General features: G+C 46.0%; 1 pseudogene; it reads right to left on the reverse strand.

The window, feature by feature from the left end:
• Window positions 1-264: 264 nt before the first annotated feature.
• On the reverse strand, window positions 265-745 carry LOC149990584 (SUMO-conjugating enzyme UBC9 pseudogene; annotated as a pseudogene).
• Window positions 746-10,307: the final 9,562 nt, after the last annotated feature.

Below are 10,307 nucleotides of genomic sequence, written 5' to 3' on the forward strand. Positions count from 1 at the left end.
TTGAAATACTGACATCAATATTAAAATAAAAGCAAGTTTTACGTAACAATGAAAAATACAAAAGACTGAAGGAAGAGACCCTGTATAAAAAACTGGGCAGTTCAGCAAGTGGTGATGTGTGTCCCAGTGGCGGAAATGGGAAACTGTGCCCACCTGCCTCCCTTATGTGACTAGTAATTGTATAGAGCAATGTTGGATCTGCAAATGTTGTAAACAATTCTGCCAAACCAATCCCTGCCTTTTGATGTTGCTGCAGGTCACTGCTTATGAGGGTGCAAAGTTCTTGGCTTGTGCTTGAACCCTTTTCTCATATTACACTCTGTTTTGGCAGTAAATTGTGTAGGCCTCTGCTTGAGCTGGATCTTGGATATTTGGTTCATTTAGAAGTTCCTGTGTTCCTAATAAGATCTGCTTAATCGTGATGGTTGGCCTCCAGTCCTTGTCTTCCTCGAGGATGGACAGGCACACAGTGCCTGAAAGGGTACACATTAAAGTGGAATTATGGTGGTTCAAATTTGCATTTCAGAGGTGAGGATGGATAGTCATCTTTGAAGAACATTCATAGTTTAAACAAGCCTATTTCCCAAGGGGTCCTTTTCTTCCCTGGAATGGCACACTCCCAGTTCATGAGGTACATCATGCCATTGGGATTTTTTGTTGGGACAGCCACAAAACCAAATCGGTGGTCTTTTCTCCAAGCTTTCCTCTCCTGGGCAAGTCTGCTGAGGGTGATCCCTGACATATTCAAAGTCCTAAGGCGTCTGTAGACGCGGGAAGCAAGGGTCTGCAGGCGGGCAAGAGCGACCCGGGCGAATACTTTGCCGACGACGCTGAGGAGAGAGATGCCCCGGTAGTTGTTGCAGTCGCTGCGGTCTCCTTTGTTCTTGTACATGGTGATAATGTTGGTGTCTCTCATATCCTGGGGGATGTAACCCTCCTTCCAGCAGAGACAGAGTAGATGGTGGAGCGGCTGTAGCAGGACTGGTTTCCCGCTCTTTAGGATTTCTGGAGGGATTCCGTCGCTTCCTGGTGCTTTCCTGCAAGCGAGGCGGTCGATGGCTTTGCCGAGCTCTGCCGCAGTAGGTGGGGTGTCTAGCTCCTCCATGACTGGTAGGTCTGGGATGGCGTTAAGAGCAGTGTCTGTTACGGTGTTCTTCGTTGCGTACAGCTCGAGGTAGTGCTCGGTCCACCGCCGCATTTGCTGTTCCTGGTCAGTGATGACCTCACCTGTCTTGGACTTAAGGGGGGCGATCTTGGAGGGGATTGGGCCTGTTGCCTTCTTGATACCCTCATACATTCCTCGTGCGTTGCCTATATCGGCGGCTTCCTGGATGGTTCTGCACAGGTTTAGCCAATAGGTGTTGGCACAGTGGCGGGCGGTCTTCTGGACTTTGTTCCTGGCAGCCCTAGAGCTTGAAGTGTACTGGGAGTGGGCGTGGCCTTGTAAGCCAGTAGGGCCTTCCTCTTAGCCTCGATCACGGGTTCCATTTCTTCCCAGTGAGCCTCGTACCAGTCAGCGTTCTTCCGCTCTTTCTTCCCGTAAGCAATAATGGTGGAGTTGTATATGGCGTCGCGGAGACGTGGCCAATTGGATTCGATAATGTCATCTGCTGCCATTCCCTCGCCGAGTGCATCTTCCATCCTGTTGATCAGTTGCTGGGTCTTAACTGGGTTGCTGGCACAACTGGTGTTGATGCGTGGGCGACCCTTCATCTTGGAGTGGTGCAACCTCTTCGGCATTATGCGCACCTTGCTTACCACGAGGGCATGGTCCGTGTCGCAGTCTGCACTGTGGTAGCTGCGGGTGAGGAGGGTGCTGCCAATATCCGTTCTTCTGGTGATGACGAGGTCAAGCTGGTGCCAGTGGCGGGAGCGGGGGTGCCTCCATGACACCTGGTGGATCTCTTTGCACTTGAAGAATGTGTTTGTCACGCACAGGCCGTGGTGACACAAAAGCTCAAGCAGTCGCTGACCATTCTCATTGATCTTTCCTCTCCCAAAGTTTCCGAGGCAGGTGGGCCAGGCCATGTGGTCGGCTCCTACTCTTGCGTTGAAGTCTCCAAGGAGATAAAGAGCGTTACTTCTGGGGATCTTGGATAATGCTTCGTCCAGTGCATGGTAGAACTGTTCTTTCTCTTCAGTGGTGGCGCAGAGGGTTGGGGCATACGCGCTAAGAATGCTGACAGGGCCGAAAGTTGTTGACAATCGGAGGGTAAGTAATCTCTCTGTGCCTCCTGTGGGTGGCTCTATGGAGTTAACAAGCGTGTTCTTCACAGCGAACCCAACACCGTGCTGTCTTGGTTGGTCCAGAGACTTCCCTTGCCAGTAGAAGGTGTAGTTGGTTTCTCTGATAGTTCCGTTGTCGGCCAACCGGGTCTCCTGTAGAGCCGCAATGTCGATGTTTAGTCGTGCCAGTTCCCTGTCGATGATGGCGGTTTTCCTGGCACCATTGATCCACGGAAGGTCTGCAGTAAGTCCGGGACACATGGTCCTGATGTTCCAGCTAGCGAGGCAAAGAGCTGGAGGCTTCTTTCTTGTTGTTTGCTTGGAATTGCCTGGTGCGAGTGTTTTGTGGCCCACTTTTCAAGAGATGCCTCTCTGATCCCCACGCACCCAGTGGGGCAGGTGAGCCATGGCGAGACGGCACCTAATTGGCTGGGGGCTTCCCAGCTTGAGGCGGGCGGTAGCTGTCCAGTGAGGTGTGATGACCTCTCCCACCGTCAGAGGAGACCCCTGGCGCTCGTTTCCTTCGCCAATCGGATGAGCTTATAACCGGTAACTGTCTCCTCCCGTGTTAAGTCGACATCTTGCGATGACGCTGGAGTGTCCTCTCCAGTGAAGCTACAAAGCCTGGGCAGGGTGATATGGAGGGCCAGCTGTTGCCCATGCAGCAGACCCCCACTCTCTTCGCAGCTGAAGGATCCAAGGCGAAAGACAGAGTCAATACAGCTTGGCTTCAGGTGCGCCGCAGGAGTTGCCGGTGTTGACTACAACGTCAAACCGCCTTAGGGACTCTGGCTCCGGATTTTCTGTCGGGGTTTACTCCCTTAGCCTTTCCCCTGAAGAGGTATGCCGCAAGGCAGCGGAGGTTTGGAGTCAGAGTTTCCCTTCTCCTTAGCCTTTCCCCTGAAGAGGTATGCCGCAAGGCAGCGGAGGTTTTTTGGAATCAGAGTTTTCCTTCTCTACCCAGAGTCCCAGTGTGGCTTCAGAGCTGACCGATCAACAGTGGACATGATCTTCTCCCTACGCCAGCTGCAGGAGAAGTGTCACGAGCAGCATAAACCACTCTACCTCGCCTTTATTGACCTCACGAAGGCGTTTGATCTGGTCAGTCGAAGCGGACTCTTCAGCTTGCTACAGAAGATTGGCTGTCCACCACATCTGCTTGCTGTGGTCATGTCCTTTCACGACAACATGCACAGCACGGTGTCCTACAACGGCGCAACCTCTGAGGCCTTCCCAGTCAGCAGCGGAGTAAAGCAGGGCTGCGTCCTCGCGCCTACGCTGTTCGGAATCTTCTTCTCCATGCTCCTCCAATACGCCTTTAAGGACTGCAGCGAGGGTGTCTTCATTCACACCAGATCCGATGGCAAGCTCTACAACCTGGCCCGTCTACGAGCCAAGACCAAAGTCAAAGAGGTGCTCATCCGTGAGATGCTCTTCGCCGACGACGCAGCCTTGACATCACACTCCGAAGAGGGACTCCAGCAGCTAGTCACTTGCCTTTCCCATGCATGCAAGGAGTTCAGACTAGCCATCAGCCTGACGAAGACGAACGTTATGGCTCAAGGCACGGGGACTCCCCCATGCATCACCATCGACGGATACACCCTGGAGGTTGTCAACGACTTCACTTACCTCGGGTCCACCATCTCGAGCTCTCTGTCAGTTGACTTGGAGGTCAACCGGAGAATCGCCAGGGCAGCCACAGTTATGGCCAAACTGAACCGGCGAGCGTGGAACAATTCCAGCCTCACTGAGAAAACCAGACTGCGCATCTACCAAGCCTGCGTACTCAGCACTCTCCTCTATGGCAGCGAGACGTGGACCACCTACGCAAGGCACGAAAGGAAACTCAACAGCTTCCACATGAGGTGCCTGCGACGCGTCCTGCATGTCGCCTGGCAGGATAAGGTTCCCAACACCGAGGTGCTGAAGCAAGCCAACATGAGCAGTTTGCATGCAGTTCTTAGTGAGAGACGCCTCAGGTGGCTCGGCCATGTCAAAAGAATGGATGCAGGCCGTATTCCCAAAGACCTCCTCTACGGCGAGCTAGCAGAAGGCCAGAGGATGACAGGGTGCCCAAAACTGCGGTTCAAAGACATCTGCAAAAAGGATATGACACAATGCTCCATCAATCTCAACACATGGGAAGTTCAAGCAGACGACCGCCTAGCCTGGAGGCTCGCGGTCAGGCAAGGTACGTCACGCGCAGAGGCTGCGCGCAACGAGGAGGCGGTCCAGAAAAGATCGAGGCGGAAGCAGCGTCAACAGCAGCAACAACAGCCATCTGCCTTCACCTGTAACAAGTGCGGCAGGGATTGTCACTCCCGAGTCGGACTGCACAGCCATTCTCGGCGGTGCAGATAGACTCTCAAGAAGCTACGCCATCGTCTCTCGAGATGGACGGCTGCTGATGAAGGCGTCTGTGGCCCGGCGAGTGAGGTGGATGAGGCAGCAGGGGCAGAGGCGGCACACCACTTCCTTTGTTTCGGGTCTTTGATCAGGATTTTTTTTAAGTATATTTTATTGATTATGTTGTTACAATAGTTTGATTTTTTCCCCTTTGCACCCCTCTGCCCAGTACCCCCCTTCCCTCTAGCAATCCCGCCCCCCTTAGTTCGTGTCCATGGGTTGTGCATATAAGTTCTTTGGCTTCACCCTTTCCTATATTATTCTTAACTTCCTCCTGTCTATTTTGTACCAACTGACTATGCTTCTTAGTTCCTGCACCATTTCCCCATTTCTCCCCCTCCCCACTCCCAGCTGATAACCCTCCAAATGATCCCCATACCTATGATTCTGTTCCTATTCTGGTTTGCTTAGTTGGATTTTGTTTTTATTTTTTAGATTCAGTTGTTGATAGTTCTGAGTTCATTGTCATTTCAGTGTCCATAGTTTTGCTCTTCTTTCTCTTAAGTAAGTCCCTTTGACATTTCATATAATAATGGCTTGGTGATGATGAACTCCTTTCGCTTCACCGTGTCTGGGAAGCAGTTCATCTGCCCTTCCATTCCAAATGATAGCTTTGCTGGATAGAGTAAGTTGCCTTTCATCACATTGAATACTGCTTGACGGTCCCTTCCTGCCTGCAAAGTGTCCTCTGAGAAATCAGCTAATAGTCCTATAGGCACCCCCCTTTAGGCAACTCTCTACCTCTCTCTTGCTGCCCCCAGGACTCTGTTGTTATCTTTCACCTTTGGCATCTCAGTCATGATGGGTCCTGGTGTGGTCCCCTCTGGGTCCAACTCACCCGGGACCCTCTGTCCTTCCCAGACCTTTCCATCTCTTTCTCAAAATTTGGGAAGTTTTCCTCATTTTTTTCAATTCTTGCTTTCTCATTCTGCACTAGTTGACTGTTTTTTTTTCTCCCTTATGTTCCAAATCATTGATTTGAACCTCGGTTTCCTTCCCTTCACCATTGGTTTTGTGTGGATTTTCCTTCGTTTCACTTACCATAGCCTTCACTTCTTCCCTTATGCATTTGCCATACTCAAGCATATCTGTCAAGCCTGTGAGCATCTTTATCAGCAGTGTTTTGAATCCTGAGTCTGTTAGGTTGTCTATCTCCTCATCGTTCAGGTTGGCTATCTCCTCGTTGCTTATTTTTCCCACTGAAACCTTGATACGTTTCCCCTTTTGGGCCATACTTCTCTGTCTCCTCATTCCAACAGACTCCTGTGTTTTGTTTGCCTCCATGTCCCAGGTAGAGCTGTTACTCCTGTTATGTTGTAAGGGGTGGAGCCTTAGGAATTCCTCAGTACAGGGCAGCCTGTTTCACCATGTTGTGGCGCTGTGTGTGGGGAAGAGGTCTGAGAGGGAACAATGCCACCTGCCTAGCACTTGCCCCTTTTCCAAGCACGTCTCCCACTTCAGCACCAGACTGACACCCCTCTAGCTGCTGCCCTAGCCGTCGTTCCCAGAGCGGGTGGGTCTGCGGACGTTCTAGGACCGTGGGGGCTGTTTAAACAAGCGGACTCTGCTGAGACTAGCAGTTTCCACCTCCACACCAATCCCCACTGGTCTTCACAGTCAGAAGCAATGAGGCTTGATTTTCCTCCGATTCTGGGACCCTGAGCTGCAAGGTCCAGTGAGGAGCTAGGAATGCTCCCCAGGTTTCCCTCCTGACTGTTTTAAAATGTGTGTGACTGCGCATTCTGCCAGCTTGCCACTGCTGCAACCACACCGTGTCCTCTCTGCCCTGGCTCCACCACTCCTACCTGTCTGGATGAGTATTTCTTCTTTATATCTTTGTTTGCTGGACTTCCATGCAGCTTGATTTTCTGGAACTTCTGGTTGTTTCTAGTTTTGAGGTAGCTGTATTCCTTCTCAGTTTTGGAGGGAGATGCAGCGTGTCTGTCTATGCCTCCATCTTGGCCGGAAGTCTGATCAGGATTTTTTTTAAAAGATTTTATTTACTCGTTTTATAGAGAGAGGAAGGGAGACATAAAGAAAAAGAGAGCACACATCACTGTGTGAGAGAAACATCTGTAGATTGCTTTCCGCGTGTCCCCAACTGGTTGGTTGCCTCTCTCACCTGTCCCACTAGGGACAGTCCTACAACCCAGGCTTGTGCCCTGATCAGGAATCTACCCAGCGACCTTTTGGTTTTCAGGACACACTCAATCCACGTAGCCTCGCCAGACAGTGCTGATTGTTTGGTCAGGATTTTGATAAAGTAGTGTTATTTCAGAATTCTTAAAGGCACCCAGTGTCCTAATTGTTGAAAACATATGGAGTGATTTAATGTGTTGCTGTGATCACTTAAGAGAATGTCTGAATTTTTTCTTTAAAATAAAATCAGGATTAAATTCAAAGCCCTTAATATGGACCCATGGCTCTTCATGGTATGTAATCCCTCCTTTGAAAAATGCTTGCTCTTTTACCCTGAATTCTATGATTAAGTATGTATTGATACAGGTCACTATAACAAATATAACATAGAATGGGTGGCTTCTAAACAAATTTATTTCTCATAGTTCTGGAGGCTGAAAGTTCTGGTGAGAACCGTATTCTTTCTCACTGCTGACTTCTTGTATCCTTATAGGGTTCAGAGCAGAGGAGAGGAAGAAAATCCCATTCATGATAGCTCTATCTTTATGACTTCACATAATTCCAATTTCCTTCCAAAGGCTATGCTTTCTAATATTGTCAAATTGTTGAGTAGGTTTTCAACATTTAATTTTTGGGGAAAGCAATCACATACTACTTGTATTGTGTGGATGTATCAGGCCCCTTACACAACTAATGCCTCTATGTAGGTGGATCTTTCTTTCCCCAGTTCCTCAATTGACTTATCCTCCCACCGTTCCTTTTAGTACTCCCACTTGAGCCACCTACTCTTGAGAAGCTTTCCTTGATTACCTCTTCCTGAGCTATTCTTTGGTTCTATTTACTCTTAGTATAAAGTGAGCACATTATGGTGGAAAGAATAAGGTCTCTGAAGTCAGAGAGATGGAAGCGAGTTTTGCATTTTTCTATTCACACCAAAGGTACTAGGCCTTGAGAAAATCACTAAAGCTCTCTCTCAATTTCCATATTCACATACTCAATATAACCTACTTCACAAGATTGTTGTGGGCATTAAGATTACCATGCATAAATGTAATGGCACGTAATAAGCACTCAATAAATTATTAAGTGAATGAGTGCATATCTACTATTAATTTTCTTTATGAATGCAATTGATTATTGAATTCTAATTTTAATAGTTCTTATTGGGAATTCTATAGGATTCAAAATATATATTCCACTATCATTATTTTTATATTTTGGCTGTTTTTATTAATGCTGAAATTAACATGTATGTGTAGATATCTCTTTGAGATGCTGAGTATATATCTGTTAAAAATGCACTCAGAAGTGGGGATCTGTATACTTTTTTCTCATAATGCCTATACTGTTTAATTTCCAATAAATAAGCACGTGATTCAAAATTGTATTAATTAAAAAGTTTTTTGTATGTAATCTATGTTTAATATAGAATGATCTGGTACTCTTTATAATATGAGGAGGTATTGTGATCACCAATGTTAGAAAAATTTTCATTTTTGGCCCTCAATGGGGAATAATCTCAGGAATGTCATTTAGCAAAGAAATGTTTGAAATTTGAATATATATTTCACAGGCCTTTAGAGATACACATTTTAAAAAGAGAAAATAATACTGTACAACTAGTGGAAATTCTCCCACTGGAAATCATGAGTTTTTGTAGAAATTAGTCTTCATGTAAAGATTCCTGAGGCTCCTATAAGAATTTACATTAGTAATATGCCTGCCAAGCTCCCCTCTCTATTCCCGTGCATGACTTAGGTCAAGAAATAGAATATTACCAGGACCCTGTAAGACTCCTTCCCTACCCTTCTTAGTCAATATTCTCCAGTCTTTTCTTAAAGTAACCATTTTCTTGGTAGTTAACGACATGGAGTAGTTTGACATGCGTATGCACTCTCTCTCTCTCTCTCTCTCTCTCTCTCTCTCTCTCTCTCTCACTCTCACTCTGTTTCTCTCTCTCTCTCTCACACACACACGCACATTTTAATATTCATACATTATTATGTTGTCAAATATATATGTTGCAAATCAATGTTGTCAAAAATCTTTAGACAGGTGTGTGTGTTCCAATCATTTCCAGTGTTATAGCATGGTTTTAGTACCCTTAATATTAAAAAACCTTTGTGCATCCCAAGGTCAGAAAGATAATTTCTTACATATATTTTTATTTTCTTAGAAGATGTATTATTTTGCTTTTGAAATTGGAATAAACCTGTATCCTTCTCGAAGACCTTACACAAATATCAATTCCATAAGGTGTATTTTTTTTGATATACATATCAAATCTATCCAGAACTATTGAGTGTAAAAACAAGACCTTTTCTACTTATTGCTTTGCAGTCATAGCTTAGTCACGAATGAATTGACTGTATACATTTGTGCACACATGCCTGTGTTTGTGTTTTTCTGGTTTCTTCTTTTTATCCAGTTTGGCTAAGCTAAATGCATACCCTGAGTGACTCTAGCTATAAAATAAGTCTTTATATCCCATAATGTAAGTCTTGGAAGATAGGCTTTGCTATCTTTGTCCCCTTGCGTTTCTATATAAATTATAGAGTCAGTTTGTTAGTCTTGCAGACATTTTTAAAGGACTTTGATTCAAATTGCTTTGAATCTGTACATCAATTTGTGCTTATGACATTTTGAGTCTTCTAGTCTATAAACATGATATATCTTGAGATTTACGTAGGGCTTTGAAAATGGTCTCTTGTAATATTTTATTGTTTATTGTGTAGATGTCAGTTATCTTTTGTTAAATTAACAAAATAGATATTTTGTTCTTCCTGCTGTTTTTTAAAAAGATTTTATTCATTCATTTATTTATTTATTTATAAAAATAATTTGTTTGTTTATTTATTTATTTTTAGAGAGAAGGAAAAGGAGAAAGAGAGGGAGAGAAACATCACTGTGTGGTTGCTTCTCACTCATGCCCCCAACTTGGGGACCTGACGTGCAACCTAGTCATGTGCCCTGACTGGGAATCGAACCAGCAACACTTGGCTCGCAGGCCGACGCTCAATCCACTGAGCCACAGCAGCCAGGGCCTAAAGATTCTATTTATTTACTTTTAGAGAGAGAGGGAGAGAGACAAGAGGGAGAGAAACAATGTGTGGCTGCATCTTGCGCGCCCCCAACTGGGGACCTGGCCTGCAACCCAGGCATGTGCCCTGACTAGGAATCAAACCAGTGATCCTTTGGTTCACAGGCTGGCGCTCAATCCACTGAACCACACTAGCCAGGACTTCGCTATTTTTAGTGGTATTTATTTTAAAAATTAGTTTTGCCTTGGCTGGTGTCACTTAGTGGATTGAGTGCTGTCCTGCAAACCTAGAGGTCAAAGGATTGATTCCCAGTTAGGGCACATCCCTAGGTTGTCAGCCAGGTTCCCAGTTGTGGACATACTATAGGCCACCCATTGATTTATCTCTCAGACATTGATGTTTCTCTCCCTTCCTCCCTCCCTCTCTCTAAAAATGAATAAATAAAATCTTTAAAAAATGATTTAAAAATTACTTCTGTTTGGGTTCTCACAG

The sequence above is a fragment of the Furipterus horrens genome, unplaced genomic scaffold (assembly GCF_987537825.1).
Source record: "Furipterus horrens unplaced genomic scaffold, mFurHor1.1.pri manual_scaffold_17, whole genome shotgun sequence".
Taxonomy (NCBI): Eukaryota; Metazoa; Chordata; class Mammalia; order Chiroptera; family Furipteridae; genus Furipterus; species Furipterus horrens.